Source organism: Mesoplodon mirus (assembly GCF_964341445.2).
Source record: "Mesoplodon mirus genome assembly, contig: HAP1_SCAFFOLD_518, whole genome shotgun sequence".
Lineage (NCBI taxonomy): Eukaryota > Metazoa > Chordata > Mammalia > Artiodactyla > Ziphiidae > Mesoplodon > Mesoplodon mirus.
The window spans coordinates 255,849-275,646 of record NW_028295480.1 but is presented as its reverse complement, the minus strand read 5'-3'; the positions used below and the strand labels follow the sequence as shown (position 1 = coordinate 275,646).

General features: G+C 38.7%; 1 protein-coding gene and 1 long non-coding RNA gene across 3 annotated transcripts in view; both read right to left on the bottom strand.

Annotated features, from left to right (window-relative positions):
• The window catches only part of LOC309797418 (uncharacterized protein), a 262,284-nt gene that overhangs the window by 130,673 nt on the left and 111,813 nt on the right, over window positions 1-19,798 (bottom strand). The window lies entirely within an intron of this gene.
• Window positions 1,761-19,418, bottom strand: LOC309797421. Its single transcript, XR_014292657.1, has 3 exons — window positions 19,303-19,418; window positions 16,657-16,847; window positions 1,761-1,847 (listed from the first exon to the last, which is right to left on the bottom strand). It is a non-coding gene; the product is annotated as an uncharacterized lncRNA (long non-coding RNA).

Genomic DNA, 19,798 nt, shown 5'->3' with positions numbered 1-19,798 from the left:
TAACCTTTTTAATATTGGATATTTGACCTCTAAGCTGAGATGACTGAAAATGCCTCCTCTGGGCATCAACCATTTTGAAAGACTTTTTCCCCCTCCGTAAGGGCTATTTGTCTCTTGGAGGCATTGTCTACATTACTCACCAAGAGGCAAGCATTTGTCCTTGCACTAAATGCTGACATCTCCTAATAAGAGGGAAGCTGCAAAGTAGAAGAATTGAAGGTCAGTATGTTGATATTGGTCTCAAGCGCATTGATGTACATTTGTGTATTGGGGAAGGGGAGTGAAGCTTGAGAGTGGGCCAGTGGGGAGGGGTAAATATTTTGTGATGCTGTCTACCTATGGGCTTATAAAGTTTACAGCTGCATTAGGAGGACAAGCATTACCATTAGCATGAAAAGTAGGGCAGACATCAGTTGCAAAAGCTTCTAGCCACACACATAGGGCAATACGTAAATGATACACCTTATTGCATTCACCCATTCACCCTCCCCTGTTCACGCTAATTGGAAATTTCTATCCACTTCAGAGAAGTAACACAACTGTCAATCATTTTCCCTGGCACGAATCTTCCAGGAGGAAGAAAATGGAATACACCTAGCAACAGAGCTCACGCACTAGCCCATGTGTCTTAGATTTAATATCTGATCACTAGCTGGATTGAAGCCAAAAGGTGGTTCACAAATTTGCTGCACATTAGAATCACCTGGGGAACTCTGAGACCTCCATGTGCCCAGGCTCCTCCCTAGACCTACTGAATCAAAATCTCTGGGGCTGGGACCCAGACACCAATGTTCTTCTTCAAAGCTCTTTAGGTAATTAATACGAGCAGCAAAGCTTGAGGACTAGCCCAATAACGGGAACAAACTTATTTCACACAGATAAACTGGGGCAATTCATATGTTAAAAGAACATGAATATATATATATATATATATATATATATATATATATATATATATATATATATATTTCTTTCTTTCTCTTTATTCTGTTTGTGTTTCAAATAGGCTTTTTTTTTTTCTTCTACAAAAAGCGTTATTGTTTCCATTTGGTCCAAGGCTTGGGAGAGGGCTCCAGGGCGGTTACAAAGCTGCCTAGTGGCTGCAGAGCGGGGCTTCAGGCAGAAGCTTTGACGCCAGAGGGGCTCCTCAGTGGCCGCTGGACTTCAGAGACTCCTGTTTGGCTCGAGGGTGAGCCTTTTGAAGAGATACTCGCCCAGCACAGCCTGTGGACCAGCCAGCCTGCGGAGGTTGGTCAGGTGGTCGCCCATCTTCTTGATGAGTTTCACCTGCTCCTCCAGGAAGCGGCTCTCCAGGAAGTCACAGAGGTGGGAGTCTGCACGGGCAGGACCCAGGGCGCGCAGATCCGATAGTGCCTGGTTCAGGTTCTTCTCCCTAAGAATGGCGGCTTGCACAGTGTCCTGGCTTTTACCCCACTCATCTTGAGAAGGCTTCCGCGCATCCTGGAAGAGGGCGCGGACGTAGCACTTTATTTGCATTTTCAAGAGTCGCTGGGCGCCCTCACACTTCTCTTCACCAGTTGGCGAAAAAGGTGGCCCCCACTGTCTAGAGTCCCATTGTTGCTGTCGAAATAGAAGCTCAGAGAGAGGTAAGTGTCCACAGATGCATGTTAACAGGCGGTGGACGGCGGCCTCCACCTCGATGGAATAATTCTGACGAACCTGGGAACTCGTGGTTGATCAGTGATAAGGAGCTAAGCTCAAAAAACGGTGTTGGCCTGTCCTGGAGGCTGAGGATAGCTGATTCCAAAGGTTGCGACAGGAAGAAAGGCTGGACGGTTGTCGGTGGCTGGAGCAAGGAGCGTCCCTGGGTCTGTTCATTCCAAACACTGTTGAAGCAAAAGGCAGATCTGCAGGACTGCCGAGCGCACTGCCTCAAATAGGCTTTGATATAAGTGAACAAGAAGTCCAAGCAAGGACCAAACTTACCCTTCCCCCCACCAAAATAGCTGGCGATACTAGAATCTAGATCTGGGTAGGGATTCTTCCATTACTTTCTTAACATTCCAAGCCACTAGAGCAGTGGTTCTCAAAGTATGGTCACCTTGTAACCAAGCAGTACCCTATGGGGCCTTCCTAGGACACACCCATCCCCCATAGCCTCTGCTGTAGTTCCTCTCTGAAGTACTCAGATAATAGTATCTCAGGCATATTTCTGGAGTTTTCAGATGCTAAAAACCACCACCCAATGGAAGAAATGAACTCCTTGATGATCATGAGCACGTAGCCCCCAGACCTTCTGGCACCTAAGGATGGATAATGTTACCTGTCCTGTGGCCTCAACATCAACCAATCAGAGGATTGTGCATGAGATGATCACATTCCCTGGGACGTCCCTCCCTCACCTGACCTTTAAAAATGCTTTGCTGAAATCCTTTGGAGATTTCAGGGTGTTTTGGAACATGGGCCACCCCTCTCCTTGCTCGATCCTGCAATAAACCTTTCTCTGCTCCAGACTCCAATCTTTAGGTTTGTTTGGCCTCACTGTGCTTTAGACACACGAACCTGCATTCGGTAACAACCTGACCAGCTTTACCAGCTTCCCCTGATAATATGTCATATATTCAAGTTTTAGGGCCCTGTCCCAGCCCTATGGAATCAGCAACTCTGGTGGGGCTCAGTGATCTCTGTTATAACAGGCCCTCCAGATGATTTTTATTCACCTTAAAGTTCGAAAATATCTGCATTGTCAGCTGGCCAAAGCGTCCACCAGCAGGTGAAGGGGAGTGTTGCCTGGAAAAGTTAGGGAGTAGCCAAGTCAAGTACAGCAGCATTTGCCGTGGTGGTAATGGAGAATGCCTTTTCTCCACTGGTTGGCACAGACTAGTATCTGGGGGCAGTGGCAGGGTTATTTAGGATGCTTTACATTTCAGTGTAGAGTGACCTCTGTCCTGGTTTGCCAGGGACTTCCCCTGTGTGAGCACTTAAAATCTCATCCTGGCAAACCCCTTAGCCCTGGATTTGAAAATCTTAGGGAATAACATGAAATTTAGGGGAAACATGATCTAGGTTTTGGGCAAGTCACAAGTGCTAATTAAAGCTAAGCAAGTATGGACAACATCTAGCCTTCTTTACCCAGTTGCGGCAGCGGGGTGAGTGTGTAAATCTGATTGGGTGAAAAGACTTATTGTTAAGAAATCTTTGTAGAAACATCCCCTTCTGCTTAGTCCGCTGGTTCTCACTTCTGGCTAGACATTGGCATCGTCTGAGGAGATTTAAAATGATTTTATTGGTTTAGGATGCCCAAATGTTGGTGTGAGGGTTTTTAAAAAGTGTTTCAGATGATTCTAATGTGCAGCCAAATTTAGGTGCCACTGCTTAAGCTTTTGAACCGCTGCTACATATTTTCACCTCATCTTCCTATGAGAATATCCAACTGTAGTTGGTTTGTTTGTTTTTTCTTTTTCTTTTTTTAACTGTCTTATTATAAGGTTTACTGTCTTAAATAAGATTGAATGTACAGAAAATCCTGCTAGTCCATCTGGTATAGCTGGATCCTTAGACTAGTATCGTTAAGATATATACCACTTAAGTATTGTGACTGGTCTTTTAAAAATTAACATATGCATTGAATTAGTACCATCTGTTTTGAAGTTGTCATGTTGGGGAGCTATACCTCTAATCTGCTGCCATTGCTAAATATCTAGACACCTCTTATTAGGAATTGCTTTTAAACATCTTTAGGGATTAAAACCAAGATTGCTGTATTATTTGTACTGGGACCACACAAACCTCACAAAGTTCCCCCGCTGTACCATCTACCCCCATCTCTAACCCTTGGCAACTTCTAATCTGTTCTCCATCTCCACAGTTTTGTTATTTTAAGAATAATGTGTAAACATCATCATGAATTACTTAATCTTCGGAGATTGGCTTTAAAACATTTTTCCCTTGGCATCATTCCCTTGAAGTTCATTTCAATTTTTGCATATATTAATAATTTGTTCCTTTTTGTTGCTCGGTAGTATTCAGTCATAAGATTTTATCACAATTTGTTTCAACATTCATCCATTGAAAGACATTTGGGTAGTTGCCAGTTTTTGGCTGTTATAAATAAAACTGCTATGAACATTGACGTGTAAGTTTCTGTGAGAACTTAATTAAGTTTTTGTTTCTTTTGGATAAATGCTCAAGAGTACAATTACTGCGTTGTAGGGTGAATCTAATTTTAAGATTAAAAGAGACTGTCAAGCTGTTTCTCAGAGTGGCTAAACCATTTTATTTTCCCACCAGTGATGTGATATAATTTTTCAATGTACTCACCAGCATTTGATGTTGTCACGATACTTTAATTTTAGTTATTCTCTGATATCTCATTATGGTTGTAATTTGCATTTCCCCAATGGCTAATCATGTTGAGCATCTTTTCATGTGCTTCTTTGCCATGTGTATATTCTCTTCCATGAAGTGTCTGTTCTTGTCTTCTGCCTATTTTCTTTTTTTTTTAATGTTTATTTATTTTATTTTTTTTTAATTTTTTTGCCTTATAACAAATTTAATCAGTTATACATATACATATGTTTCCATATCCCCTCCCTTTTGCGTCTCCCTCCCACCCTCCCTATCCCACCCCTCCAGGCGGTCACAAAGCACCGAGCTGATCTCCCTGTGCTATGCGGCTGCTTCCCACTAGCTATCTACCTTACGTTTGGTAGTGTAAATATGTCCATGCCGCTCTTTCACTTTGTCACAGCTTACCCTTCCCCCTCCCCATATCCTCAAGTCCATTCTCTAGTAGGTCTGTGTCTTTATTCCTGTCTTACCCCTATGTTCTTCATGACATTTTTTTCTTAAATTCCATATATATGTGTTAGCATACAGTATTTGTCTTTCTCTTTCTGACTTACTTCACTCCGTATGACAGACTCTAGGTCTATCCACCTCATTACAAATAGCTCAATTTCATTTCTTTTTATGGCTGAGTAATATTCCATTGTATATATGTGCCACATCTTCTTTATCCATTCATCCGATGATGGACACTTAGGTTGTTTCCATCTCCGATCTATTGTAAATAGGGCTGCTATGAACATTTTGGTACATGTCTCTTTTTGAATTATGGTTTTCTCAGGGTATATGCCCAGTAGTGGGATTGCTGGGTCATATGGTAGTTCTATTTTTAGTTTTTTAAGGAACCTCCATACCGTTCTCCATAGCGGCTGTACCAATTCACATTCCCACCAGCAGTGCAAGAGTGTTCCCTTTTTTCCACACCCTCTCCAGCATTTATTGTTTCTAGATTTTTTGATGATGGCCATTCTGACTGGTGTGAGATGATATCTCATTGTAGTTTTGATTTGCATTTCTCTAATGAGTAAAGATGTTGAGCATCCTTTCATGTGTTTGTTGGCAGTCTGTATATCTTCTGTGGAGAAATGTCTATTTAGGTCTTCTGCCCATTTTTGGATTGGGTTGTTTGTTTTTTTGTTATTGAGCTGCATGAGCTGCTTATAAATTTTGGAGATTAATCCTTTGTCAGTTGCTTCATTTGCAAAGATTTTCTCCCATTCTGAGGGTTGTCTTTTGGTCTTGTTTATGGTTTCCTTTGCTGTGCAAAAGCTTTTAAGTTTCATTAGGTCCCATGTGTTTATTTTTGTCTTTATTTCCATTTCTCTAGGAGGTGGGTCAAAAAGGATCTTGCTGTGATTTATGTCATAGAGTGTTCTGCCTATGTTTTCCTCTAAGAGTTTGATAGTGTCTGGCCTTACATTTAGGTCTTTAATCCATTTTGAGCTTATTTTTGTGTATGGTGTTAGGGAGTGATCTAATCTCATACTTTTACATGTCCCTATCCAGTTTTCCCAGCACCACTTATTGAAGAGACTGTCCTTTCTCCACTGTACATTCCTGCCTCCTTTATCAAAGATAAGGTGACCATATGTCCGTGGGTTTAACTCTGGGCTTTCTATCCTGTTCCATTGATCTATCTTTCTGTTTTTGTGCCAGTACCATACTGTCTTGATGACTGTAGCTTTGTAGTATAGTCTGAAGTCAGGGAGCCTGATTCCTCCAGCTCCATTTTTCGTTCTCAAGATTGCTTTGGCTATTCGGGGTCTTTTGTGTTTCCATACAAATTGTGAAATTTTTTGTCTAGTTCTGTGAAAAATGCCAGTGGTAGTTTGATAGGGATTGCATTGAATCTGTAGATTGCTTTGGGTAGTAGAGTCATTTTCACAATGTTGATTCTTCCAATCCAAGAACATGGTACATCTCTCCATCTATTTGTATCATCTTTAATTTCTTTCATCAGTGTCTTATAATTTTCTGCATACAGGTCTTTTGTCTCCTTAGGTAGGTTTATTCCTAGATATTTTATTCTTTTGGTTGCAATGGTAAATGGGAGTGTTTCCTTGATTTCACTTTCAGATTTTTCATCATTAGTATATAGGAATGCCAGAGATTTCTGTGCATTAATTTTGTATCCTGCAACTTGACCAAATTCATTGATTAGCTCTAGTAGTTTTCTGGTAGCATCTTTAGGATTCTCTTTGTATAGTATCATGTCATCTGCAAACAGTGACAGCTTTACTTCTTCTTTTCCGATTTGGATTCCTTTTATTTCCTTTTCTTCTCTGATTGCTGTGGCTAAAACTTCCAAAACTAGGTTGAATAAGAGTGGTGAGAATGGGCAACCTTGTCTTGTTCCTGATCTTAGTGGAAATGGTTTCAGTTTTTCACCATTGAGGACGATGCTGGCTGTGGGTTTGTCATATATGGCCTTTATTATGTTGAGGAAAGTTCCCTCTATGCCTACTTTCTGCAGGGTTTTTATCATAAATGGGTGTTGAATTTTGTCGAAAGCTTTCTCTGCATCTATTGAGATGATCATATGGTTTTTCTCCTTCAATTTGTTAATATGGTGTATCACGTTGATTGATTTGCGTATATTGAAGAATGCTTGCATTCCTGGAATAAACCCCACTTGATCATGGTGTATGATCCTTTTAATGTGCTGTTGGATTCTGTTTGCTAGTATTTTGTTGAGGATTTTTGCATCTATGTTCATCAGTGATATTGGCCTGTAGTTTTCTTTCTTTGTGACATCCTTGTCTGGTTTGGGTATCAAGGTGATGGTGGCCTCGTAGAATGAGTTTGGGAGTGTTCCTCCCTCTGCTATATTTTGGAAGAGTTTCAGAAGGATAGGTGTTAGCTCTTCTCTAAATGCTTGATAGAATTTGCCTGTGAAGCCATCTGGTCCTGGGCTTTTGTTTGTTGGAAGATTTTTTATCACAGTTTCAATTTCAGTGCTTGTGATTGGTCTATTCATATTTTCTATTTCTTCCTGATTCAGTCTTGTTCTGCCTATTTTCTAGTTGGATTTTTTAAAGTTTTTTGGAGAGTTCTTTTTATATTATAGATACAAGTCATTTGTCTCATATGGGATTTTCAAATATGTTTTCCCACTGTGTAATTTGAGTTTTCATCCACTTAAAATGATCTTCTATGAAGCATTTTTAACTCATTTTGATGAGATCCAATTTATCAGTTTTTGCTTTTATTGATCATACTTTCGGCTAAGAATTATTCACCTAGTGCTAGATGCCAAAGATTTTCTCCTATTTTTTTTTCTAAAAATGTCCTGCTTTTACATTTAAGATTATGATCCACTTTGATTTAATTTTTGTGTAAGGTGTGGAGGTTTAGGTTAAGGTTCATTTTTTGTTTGTTTGTTTTTGTCGAGGGATGTCCAACTGTTTCAGTACCATTTTTTGAAAAGTCTATTCTTCCTTGATAGCTTTCGCTCTGCTGTCAAAAACAAGTTAAATGTATTTATGTCAGTCTATTTCTGGGTTCTCTATTCCATTCCATTGATCTGTGTATCTACCCTCCATGATGACTGCAAAATCTTGAAATTGGGTAGATTAATTCCTCCCGTTTTAATCTTCCTTTACAAATTGTTTTAGCTATTCTTCAGCCTCTTCTTACCATATAAATCTTAGAATAAGCTTGTCTATATCCACAAAAACCTTGAGGGCATTTTAAGAGTAATTATGTTAAGCCTCTTAAGTTGGGGAGAATTGATATCTTTATTATGTTGTGTTTTCTAATCCATGAACAAGGTATGTCTCCCTATTTTGGGGGGACTTTTAAATTTTTCTTCATCAGCATTTTGTAATTTGCAGTATAGAGGTCCTATAAATGTCTTATTGGGCTTATATTTAAGTATTTATTTAGGTCCGTTGTAAATGGCATCACATATTTTTATTTAAGCTTCTACACATTTGTTATTAATATATAATTTGATAAAATTGTGTTGATCTTGTACTCTAAAACATTTACAAACTAATATGATTTCTCAAGCTTTTTGTGGATTCCTTGGTATTTTCTCCATTTAGATTATCATCTCATCTTCAGATACAGACAGCTTTACTTTTCCTTAGGCAATATAATAGGATATATTACTATTCAACATTCAGTAGGCTATATTCCTTCCTATTCAACGTAGTAGGAATAGTCCTTTTATCTTTTAAATAAACGTTTTAAAAATTTAACTTTTAAATTTATGTATTTATTTATTTTTGCTTTATTTTCTTAGTAGAACCTCCATTAATATATTTAATAAAAGTGATGAGAGCAGATATCGGTGCCTTGTTTCTGATGTTACAGAGAAAGCATTCAGTCTTTCACAGTGAAATATAATGTCGATATAGGTTGTTTGTAGATCCTCTTTATGAGTTTCAGTATGTTCCTTTTCCATTCCTAGTTTGCTTGGAGTTTTTTTTTTCTTCTTCTTTTTAAAAATTTTTTAATTTTATTATTATTTTTAACAACTTTATTGGAGTATAATTGCTTCACAATGGTGTGTTAGTTTCTGCTTTATAACAAAGTGAATCATTTATACATATACATCTGTTCCCATATCCCTTCCCTCTTGAGTCTCCCTCCCTCCCACCCTCTCTATCCTATCCCTCCAGGCGGTCACAAAGCACCGATCTGATCTCCCTGTGCTATGTGGCTGCTTCCCATTAGCTATCTACCTTATGTTTGGTAGTGTATATATGTCCATGCCTCTCTCTCGCTTTGTCACAGCTTACCCTTTCCCCTCCCCATATCCTCAAGTCCATTCACAAGTAGGTCTGTGTCTTTATTCCTGTTTTACCCCTAGGTTCTTCATGATATTTGTTTTTTCTTAAATTCCATATATATGTGTTAGCATACGGTATTTGTCTTTCTCTTTCTGACTTACTTCACTCTGTGTGACAGACTCTAGGTCTATCCACCTCATTACAAATAGCTCAATTTCGTTTCTTTTTATGGCTGAGTAATATTTCATTGTATATATGTGCCAAATCATGAATGGGATTGGATTTTGTCAAATGCTTTCTCTGCATTAATGGATAGGATCACATGACTTTTCCCCCTTAATCTATTGGATATGGTAGATTACATTGTTTGATTTTCAAATATTTAACCAATTTTGCATAACTGGAATAAATACCACCTGTCATGGTATATTATTCTTTTTATATATTTCTGGATTTAATTTGCTAATATCTGGCTGAGGATTTTTACAGGCAATTTCATAAAACATATTGGTCTGTAGTTTTCTTCTTTCTATACTATTCCTGTCTGGTTTTGGTATCAAGGTAATACTGGCTTCATAAAATTAATTAGGAACTGTTCCCTCTACTTCTATTTCTTGTCACATGTAAAATTGGTTTTAATTCTTTAAGTCTTGGGTAAAAGTGAAACATCTAAGCCTGAATATTTCTTTTGGGAGTTTTTAAATGAAAAATCAGTGTTTCTAATGGTTACAGGAAAATTGAGATTATCTATTTCATCTTGGCTGAGTTTTGGTAGTTTTGGGTGTAGAAGCATTGGCCCATTTCATCTACATTTTTGAATTTATAGTGTAGACTTGTTCATAATAACTTGTCCCTTATTAACCTGCAGGATATGTCATGGTATCCCTGGTTTCATTTCTGATAGCTGTGATTTGTGCCATCTCTCTTTTTACCTTTATCAGTCTTGCTAGATCTTTATTGATTAAATTGTTTATTTCCAAGAACCAGCCTTTTCTTTCATTGATTCCCCCCCCATTTTCCTTTTTCAGTTTCATAGACTTCTGTTTCATCTTTATTATTTCCTTCTTTCTGCTTGTTTAGTGTTTTTTCCTATTCCTTTTTTACTATTGTAATATAGAAAATTAGATTATTGCTTTGAAATATTTTCTTTCCCAATTTAGTGCTATAAACTTCCCTTTCAGCATTGCTTTCACTTCATTCCACAAACTTTGATCTGTTATATTTCCATTTTCTTTTATTCTATGCATTAAAAAATTTTTCCTTGATGCCGTCTTTTTTACCCATGAGTTATTTGCAATTGTGATGTTTAGTTTTCATGTGATTGAACATTCTCCTGTTCTCTTTCTGTTATTGATTTCTAGTCTGATTCCATTATGGCTAGAGAACATACTCTCTATGATTTTAATTCTTTTTAATCTGCTAATGTTTTTTTATCGCCCAGTATATGGTATATGAGTGAATGTTCCACAGACACTTGAATATGTATTCTGCTCTTATTGAGTGTGTTCTTTAAATGTCAGTTATGTCCTGTTGATTGATGATGTTTTCAGTTCTTCCATATCCTTGCTGATTTTTATGTCTGGTTGTTCTATAAATTGCTGTGTTGACGTCTTAAATAATAATTGTGGATTTAAAATTTTCTCCTTTTACTACCTTTTTCAGTGTTTGCTTCATGTATTTTGAAGTTCTGTTGTTTGGTACACACACATTTAGTATCACTAGGTCATCTAGGTGGATTATTCCTGTTATCTTTACATAATGACCCTCTTTGCCCCTAATAATTTCCTTTGTTCTGAAATCTACTTTATCTGATATTAATTTAGCCATTCCTGCTTTTTCTGATTAACGTTCACATGATATATCTTTTTCATCCTTTTACTCTGAACCACCTATATCATGATGTTTAAAGTAAGCTTCTTATAGACAGTATATAGTTGGATCATGCTTGTGATTTTTTAATCTACTCTTCCAATCTCTGTCTTTGACTTGGTTATTTAGATCATTTACAGTTAATGTAATTATTGCTATGTTAAAGATTAGGTCTACCATTTTATTTTTTGTTTTGTCTTTTACCTTAGTTTCTCAATCTTGTGTTTCTCTTATTTTGCCTTCTTGTGGGTTACTTAAACATTTTTTAATAAGCCCATTTTAATTTATTTATTTATAATCATGTGTGTATACTGTGTGTATAGTTTTCCTAGTGGTTGCTTTTGGCATTACAGTATACATATGGAACTTATCATAGCCTACTGCAATCAGTGTTTTATTACTTCAAGTGAAGTTTCAAAATTTTACTTCCATTTAGGTCTCTTAATATTCCCCAGTTTTAAAGTATGACTTTCTGTAGTATTTCCTTTCTCTACATTGAGAACCACATCACATGATGTTATAATTTTTGCTTTGACCATCATATAGTATTTAAGAAACTCAAGAGGCTAATGATAGTCTCTTATATTTACCCCATTTGTTTACACCCATTCCATTGTTCCCCTTTTCTTTCTGAAGCTCCCAGTGTTCTGTTTTTGTTTTCTTATGTTTTCATAACTGTAGGTGATATCTGGTCTTTCCAGTGCCATTGGATATGAGTTTCAGGAAACCCTGAGCCTGGCTCACTTAATACTGCTGAGTTGGACGGTTTGTATATGTGGGGCCTGTTGGCTCAGCAGATGCTAGCAGACTAGACTAATGTTGATGGGACTAGTGCCACAGGAGGATGGGTTCCCATTCAGGCTATGCTGCTGCTACAGTAGGTCAAGTCCCCCTCTACTCCAAGTGTGGGGCAGTGACCTGCTGCTGTCACTGCTTTGTATTAGGCTGCTTTTCCTCAGGTGTGTGATGGGATCATATGGAAGCTGCTGCTGCTGCTATCAATCACAATGTTAAATTCATTTCAGAAATACTGAAGTATAAATATATAGCCTGGCTCTTGTAGAACCTCTGTATTTGTTTTTTATTGCTTTCACACAAATTACCCAAAATTTAGTGACTCAAAACAAGGTAAATTTATTACCTTACAAGTCTGACATTGGTCTCAATTGAGTAAAGTAAAAGTGTTGGCAGGATCGACAGACGAATGGATAAAGATGTGGCACTGGGATTCCCTGGTGGCGCAGTGGTTGGGAGTCTGCCTGCTAATGCAGGGGACACGGGTCCTGCCCCGCTCCAGGAAGATCCCACATGCTGCGGAGTGGCTGGGCCCATAATCCATGGCTACTGAGCCGGCACGTCCGGAGCCTGTGCTCCACAACAGGAGAGGCCGCAACAGTGAGAAGCCCACGTACTGAAAAAAAAAAAAAATGTGGCCCATATATACAATGGAATGTTACTGAGCCATAAAAAGAAATGAAATTGAGTTATTTGTAGTGAGGTGGGTTGACCGAGACAGTGTCATACAGAGTGAAGTAAGTCAGAAAGGGAAAAACAAATACCATATGCTAACACATATATATGGAATATAAAAAAAATGGTTATGAAGAACCTAGGGGCAGGGCAGGAATAAAGATGCAGCCATAGAGAGTACACTTGAGGACAAAGGGAGGGGGAAGGGTAATCTGCAATGAAGTGAGAGAGTGGCATGGACATATATACACTACCAAACGTAAAATAGATAGCTAGTGGGAAGTAGCCACAAAGCACAGGGAGATCAGCTCTGTGCTTTGTGTCCACCTAGAGGGGTGGGATAGGGAAGGGAGGGTGGTAGCGAGATGCAAGAGGGAGAGGATGTGGGGATATATGTATATGTATAGCTGATTGACTTTGTTATGAAGCAGAAACTAACACACCATTGTAAACCAATTATACTCCAATATAGATGGTTAAAAAAGAAAAAAAAGTGTTGGCAGAGCTACATTCTTTTCTGGAGGCTCTTAGGGGTGTTTCTGTTCCCTGGACTTTATCTGCTTCCAGTGGTCACTTGTAGTCCTTGACTCAGAGTCCCCTTTCTCCGCCTACAAAACCCAAAATGTTGCATCACTCTGATTCTGGTTCTATTAGGACATCTCTCTCTTTCACTTTCTAAAGTTGGGAATGGTTTTCTGCTTTTAAGGACTCATGGAATTAGATTTGTTCCATGAGTTAATTCAGGATAATCTTTCTATCTCAAGGTCTATAACTTCAGTCATATCTGCAAAGTCCTCTTCACCATGTAAGGTAACATATTAATAGGTTCCAGGGATTAGGGTGAGGGTATTTTTAGGAGCCATTATGCTGCCTACCACACACTTAACAAGTGACCTTGAGAAAATGACTGAGATTTTTAAAGCCTTACTTTCCTCAAACATAAAATGGAAAGAAAGATAACTAGTTAATATCATGAAAGTGAAACAGTATATATGAAATCAACTAACTCAGAAAATAAGATTTCTTCTTTTTCTTTATGATTTACATGATTCTCAGAGTTCAGTTACTTGAAGAGTTACATTTTTTTAAACAGAACTAAGGAATTTCAGGGTTCAGGTGCTGTAAGATTGTCTGAATTACCTGAGTAACAATTAGCTAAGCACAGGTGTAAAGCATTTGATTTACTCCCTAGTGTTTTTTATCTTCTCATCCCACTAAATGCATATCCCTTGTCTAGCTCCAGCCAGTAGAGTCAGAGCTTGTTTTACTGTTTAACTAAAGTTCAATTTAAATTCTCTCTACATCTCCAGATTCTCAGCCCTGGTTGCATATTATAATCACCTGGGGAGATTTCAAGAACTACTGATGTCAAATTTCTACCTATCATGGATATTTGAGGAGGGACCTGGAATGAAATGCTCTAGCTTATGGTTTTTGGAGCCAAATCATGTTTCTACAGATACTGTAGAAAGTATCTTCTAGGTATGAAAATAGTTCAGATAAGTCAAATTTCTCAGTAAAAGATGACAAAACTATGGCTTAGGTGGTAAATTTTCCATGTCAATTTGTCTGGACCACCATGCCCAGTTATTTGGTCAAATATTATTCTGGATATTTCTGTGATGACATTTTTGTGTTTTTTAAAATTTTTTATTATTTATTTATTTATGTATATTTTTGGCTGCGTTGGGTCTTCGTTGCTGCACGTGCGCTTTCTGTATTTGTAGCAAGCGAGGTCTACTCTTCATTGTGGTGCACGGGCTTCTCATTGCAATGCCTTCTTGTTGCAGAGCATAGGCTCTAGGTGCATGGGCTCAGTAGCTGTGGTGCATGGGCTTATTTGCTCCATGGCATGTGGGATCTTCCCAGACCAGGGCTCAAACCCGTGTCCCCTGCATTGGCAGGTGGATCCTTAACCACTGTTCCACCAGGGTAGTCCCTGTGACGGTGTTTTTGGATGAAATTCATATTTAAATTGGTGGTGGACTTTGAGTAAAGCAGATTATCCTCCATAATATGGGTGGGCCTCATCCAATCAGTTAAAGCTCTTAATAAAACAAAGACTGACTTCCCTGTTGCAAAAAGGAATTCTGCCAGAAGGCTTACAGAAATTGAACTGCAACTCTTCCTAGAGTCTCTAGATAGCCTAACCTGCAGATTTTGAATTTACCAAGGCTCTATTATTGTGTGAACCAGTTGTTTAAAATCGCTCTCTCTTTCTCTATCTATATATAGATATGGATATAGATATAGGTATTAATATCGATATCTAGATCTATATCTATCAATATATATGGGCACATTGTATACACCTGCTGTTGGTTCTGTTTTTCTAGAGAAGCTTGACGAATATAATGTCCCATATAAATAAAAGGATGAACCCAAGTTCACCCAGGTAGAAAGTAGTACAATGAGACCTGGAACTTAAGGCCTCATGACTCATTCAGCTGTGAACACTGACCCAGAACTGGGGTCCGCAAACTCTGGCCCACTGATCAGATCTCGCTTGACTCCTGGTTTTGTACATAATGTTTTGCTTGAACACAGCCGCACCCATTCATTAACGTATTGTGCATGGGGGTTTCTGTGCTACAGCAGCAGATGGGCAGTTGCAACGGAGATGTATGGTACACAAAATCCAAAATATTTCCTATCTGACCCTTTACAGAAAAGATCTGCTGACCCTTGCTCTAGGATGCCATCTGTTTTCTGATAGCACTGAGGAGAATAATTCATGCACATTGTGATAGATTGTTAATCTCACGTCCTCCTTAGGTCAAAGATCTCTCAAGTGCTCACCCTTGCAATAGCCAGCTTGGGGAGCACTGTCTGAGGATGCAGAAATATTTCTTGCCAGGTCTTTCCAATCCACACTGCTCCCTGACTATGGTTCTTAAAACCTATTTTTTAGAAAATTTTTATTGGAGTACAGTTGATTTACAGTGTTGTTAGTTTCAGGTGTACAGCAAAGTGAATCAGTTATACATATACATATACCCACTTTTTTTTTTTTTTTTTTTTTTGCAGCACGTGGGCCTCTCACTGTTGTGGCCTCTCCTGTTGTGGAGCACACTCTTTGGACGCGCAGGCTCAGCGGCCTTGGCTCACGGGCCCAGCCACTCCGAGGCATGTGGAATCTTCCCGGACTGTGGCACAAACCCGTGTCCCCTGCCTCGGCAGGTGAACTCTCAACCACTGCATCACCAGGGAAGCCCCACTTTTATTTTTTTTAGAGTGGTTTCCAAATAGCCCATTACAGAGTATTGAGTGGAGTTTCCTGTGCTAATAAGAAGAGCAGGTTCTTATTAGTTATCCATTTTATGTAGAGTAGTGTGTATATTTCAGTCCCAATCTTCCAGTTTAACCTCCCCTCCACAATCCCCTGGTAACCCTAAGTTTGTTTTCTACATCTGTGCCTCTACTTCTAAAACTTGTCTATTTTAACCAACTACCACTCATTGCTTACTGTCTCTGGCTTCATGTACTTGATAATAAATCTACTTCTTATTCTATCCTGGATGGATGACATGTTCCAAGGACTGAGATAATACCTTATTCTACATAACTTGTCCTTGATATTGTCTATCTTGGGGTCTTCATCTATGTCCCACAGAAGACAGTCACACTCTATCTTCTAGTACTATTAATAATACCACATTTTAGGGCATGAATTTGACCCAATGCACTGAACTATCCTTTTAGAAGCTGTATGCAACCTGTCACTGGGTTTTAGCACAGGGGTACAACTCAGATTAGTGTTCATATTTAAACAAATCTACTTGACCAGAAACCTTTTGTCTCACCATTTATTTTATTACACAAATAACTTCTGTCTTTGCATCTATGATGTAAATATTTTTAATTTCCTAAATTATCTGAAAAATTATTTAGAGCTTCTGTTTCAATAGGCATTGGAATTGCTGTGTTATGTCTATTTCATTATTTTATTTCCAAATGTTAAGGTAGACTTCAAGCTTTGGCCAAGAGTAGACAGGAAAGGGTTTAAAAAGAAATGAAGAGTGGGAAAGATTTCTGATGCAAGGGAGACTTAATAAAGGTTTGATTTTGACTCAATATTTTATGTCATTGCCAAATAGCTCCCTGGTAAACTTCCACTCTTTGGTAATCATTAAGTACAGAAATTAACAATCAAAATATGCAGTGATTCTCTTCATTTTCTAAAAACAAACCTGTATCTAGATGAGAGGAGAATTCATTTCATCACTCAGGCTCTGGACTTACGACTCCAAGTCCTGTCTTCTTTCAACCATACCTGCTAAGTTTCGGTCTAACTTCTTGAGCATGAGGTGATGGCTTCAGCTTTCATCCCCTTCCTCAGTATATAGCTTGGTGACTATGTGTAAACGATCTAAAACTTGAGAACTTGGGTTCAAATCTTGACTCTAAAATTTACTTGTTGAGTTCTCTTGAACATGTTATCTGTTTTTGCCTCAGTTTTCTCATCTATAAAATAGAGATAACATTACTTCTCTCAGCGAGTTGCTATGAGGGTTAAAAGAGAAAATTCATACAATGCAAGAATTTATCAGTTCTTGGAACACAAATACCGAAAAGAAATGTTAGCCATTATCAAGGGCCCCTCATTTTATGGATAATATAGATTAGTTTATATAGGTCTAATATTTACATATACATAAACATTTTGTACCTATATGTGTGTGTACGTTCTTAGAAATTGAGCAGTCAACATTCACATCTAAAAGTATGTGCTCTGTGAAATATAGATCTCCTGTGTACACAGTGCTCTAGTTGTCTATTGCTACATAATAAAGAAGTCCAAACTTAGTGGTGAAACAAACAAAAATTTTAACATGTGCTCAGATTCTGTGGGTCAGCAGTTCAAAGAGTACACAGAGGAGATGGCTTGTCTCTACTCCATGACTGATATCTGAAACGTCAGCTCATGAGGATTCAAATGGCTGGAGCTGGAATCATCTAGATAATTTTAATTCCCATGTCTGGCTCTTGAGATGGGATGACTTGAAGACTGGGCCCAACAAGGACTGTTGCCTGGAGTGCCTATAGATGGCTGCCCATGTGGCTTGGACTTCTTATAACGTGGTAGTTAGGATTCACGATAGAGTATCCCAAGAATGAGTGTCCAGAGTCAAAGCATTCCACGAGAATCATGCAAAAGCTGCATGACCTTTTATGATCTAGTTCTAGATGTTACAAAGCATCACTTTCATTATATACTATTGCAGGCATTGGGGACCTTTTTCCATAAAGTGTCAGACACTCAATATTTTAGGCTTTACAAGCCATACTGTCTCTTTTGCAACTACTTAGCTCTGCTGCTGTGATGTGAAAACAGACAGAAACAATACATATACTAAGGAACATGGCTGTGTTCCAATAAAGCTTCATTTATAAAAGCTGGTAGATGGCTAGATTTGGCCCCCCAGCCATAATTTACTGACCCCTGCTCTATTGTTTGAAGCCATGGAAAGCCTGCCTAAATTCAAGGGAAAATGGCCACATCTGGATACGAAGAATGGCAACGAATCTGAGACCCTGTATTAAAACCACTACATAAGAGGATCTGTCTGCATACCTTGTTTCTCCCATGTATGGTGGATATGAGGTATTGGGACATGTTACATCTCTGTAAGCCTGGGTCAAGGTCAAAGTTGGAATCTGATCTCAATGACCTTGATTTCTGGAATAATTGGTAACTCTAATTATGATTTCCTTACACTCCTTACCCCAATAAATTATACCACAAACGATAGATTTCAAGTAAACAGTTGCTTTATGGCAGATTTTTATTAAGTCTCCATTGACTGAATTATTCCATTTTGGTTGGAAAGCGTGAGTTTTGTTTCTTTCCTAAAGAGATCTGCAACTTTTCAGATGTGGCGTTTCACTCTACTGAGAGGGTGATGTAGGCTTTTATAAAAGGAAAAAGCAGGGCAGGCTGAGTTCACTCAGATCCTATTAATGCTTACAGGAGTAACTGAAACTGGAATACAGGCTTCCAGGTTATCCTGTCCTGTGCTCTTTCCGGTAGGTGCCATGGTCTGCTGGGCCTGGCAGTAATAAGTTTTGACCTTTACCTCTCTACGCTATTGTGAAGTGGTTTTGGGTTTTGTTAGCTCTCTTATGAGTTTGTACGAAATTGTGTCCATAAAGTCGGCTGAATTCCTCAGGGAAGGATGATAGCTGTTACTGTGTTATTACTGCAGATGTTGTGTTGGTTACCCTTTTTTTCTTTTCTTTTGTCCAGTTGTATCCTGAGCTTAAAAGTTATATTATCCGAAATGAAAGATGTGCATCTGGTGGAAAATACTAATTTAAGGGATGAAAATTCCTGATGATTGCTTCAGTCAACCCTTAATACACACTGAGCTTCATCAGTAAATAGACAACTCTCAGACCTTTCCCTTGGAAGAGGTCGCATAATCAGGCTTTGCGTTGATTTTGCATTCTGTTCGTTAGAGATAGACGAAATTAGAGTAATTGGCTGGTACAGGGAAAGCACAAAGAACTTTCTTCTATTTTTGTGATGCATCCCGTAATAAGGGTTGAAAATGAGACTGGAGGTAAGAACGTGAAACTCAGAAAAGCAATGGAGAGAGGATATAGTTTCTTGGAAAATATTCTTTCAGTGTTGGCCCAGAAGATATATGAAGCTGAGGAAATTTTTCTTTTAAATGATGATTTTTGTGTTAACGATGTGAGTGTGGAATTGGTAAGAATCAGGAAGAAAGCATCCTTTTCCACCAAGGACTTGGGAGCAAATGAAACCATAAATACTCCCCGCTCTTGGAAACCCTTTTGGAGCAGTAATCAGAGGAGGGTAAAGGCAAAGCCTCAGGGCAGAGGTGTTCAGAGCAAAGGGATAGGAGGAGAAGAAAAGGAGAGTGGATATTTTTAGAGCTGTCATTTTGAAATTTACCTGCTTCTGATTCAGTGCTGCTTTGCTACTGTGTTGGTCCAGTGGAAATCCTCAAAGCAGGAGCAGCCCTATTTTAAAATAATAAGGTTAGAGCAAGTGACTTGAATCCGGGTCTCTTTAGCTCAAGAGCACAGAGGGGAGTGTGAGGAAAGAGTGAGGCTGCAAGGAATTGTTCACTGGGTACATTTTCCCCAAACCTCACTAACTGGGAGAAACTGACCACTGGATTCTGTGCCTTGAAGGAAAGCAAAAATGTTGAAAGCAAAGAGTGTGGAGCTGGTTTAGAAAGCAAGCTCTATCATCTGGTCACCTGCTGATGATAATAGCATTGGCTGAGACCTGACCATTTACAATGAAGGCACTTCTGTAGGTCATAAGTTCCAGGAGGGCCAGAACTGAGTATGTCCGTTTCAGCATTTAGCACGGTTTAGCATCTTCGAGCCCGGTACATTATTGGCATATAGTAGACTTAAAAATGAATATTTGTGGATTGTCT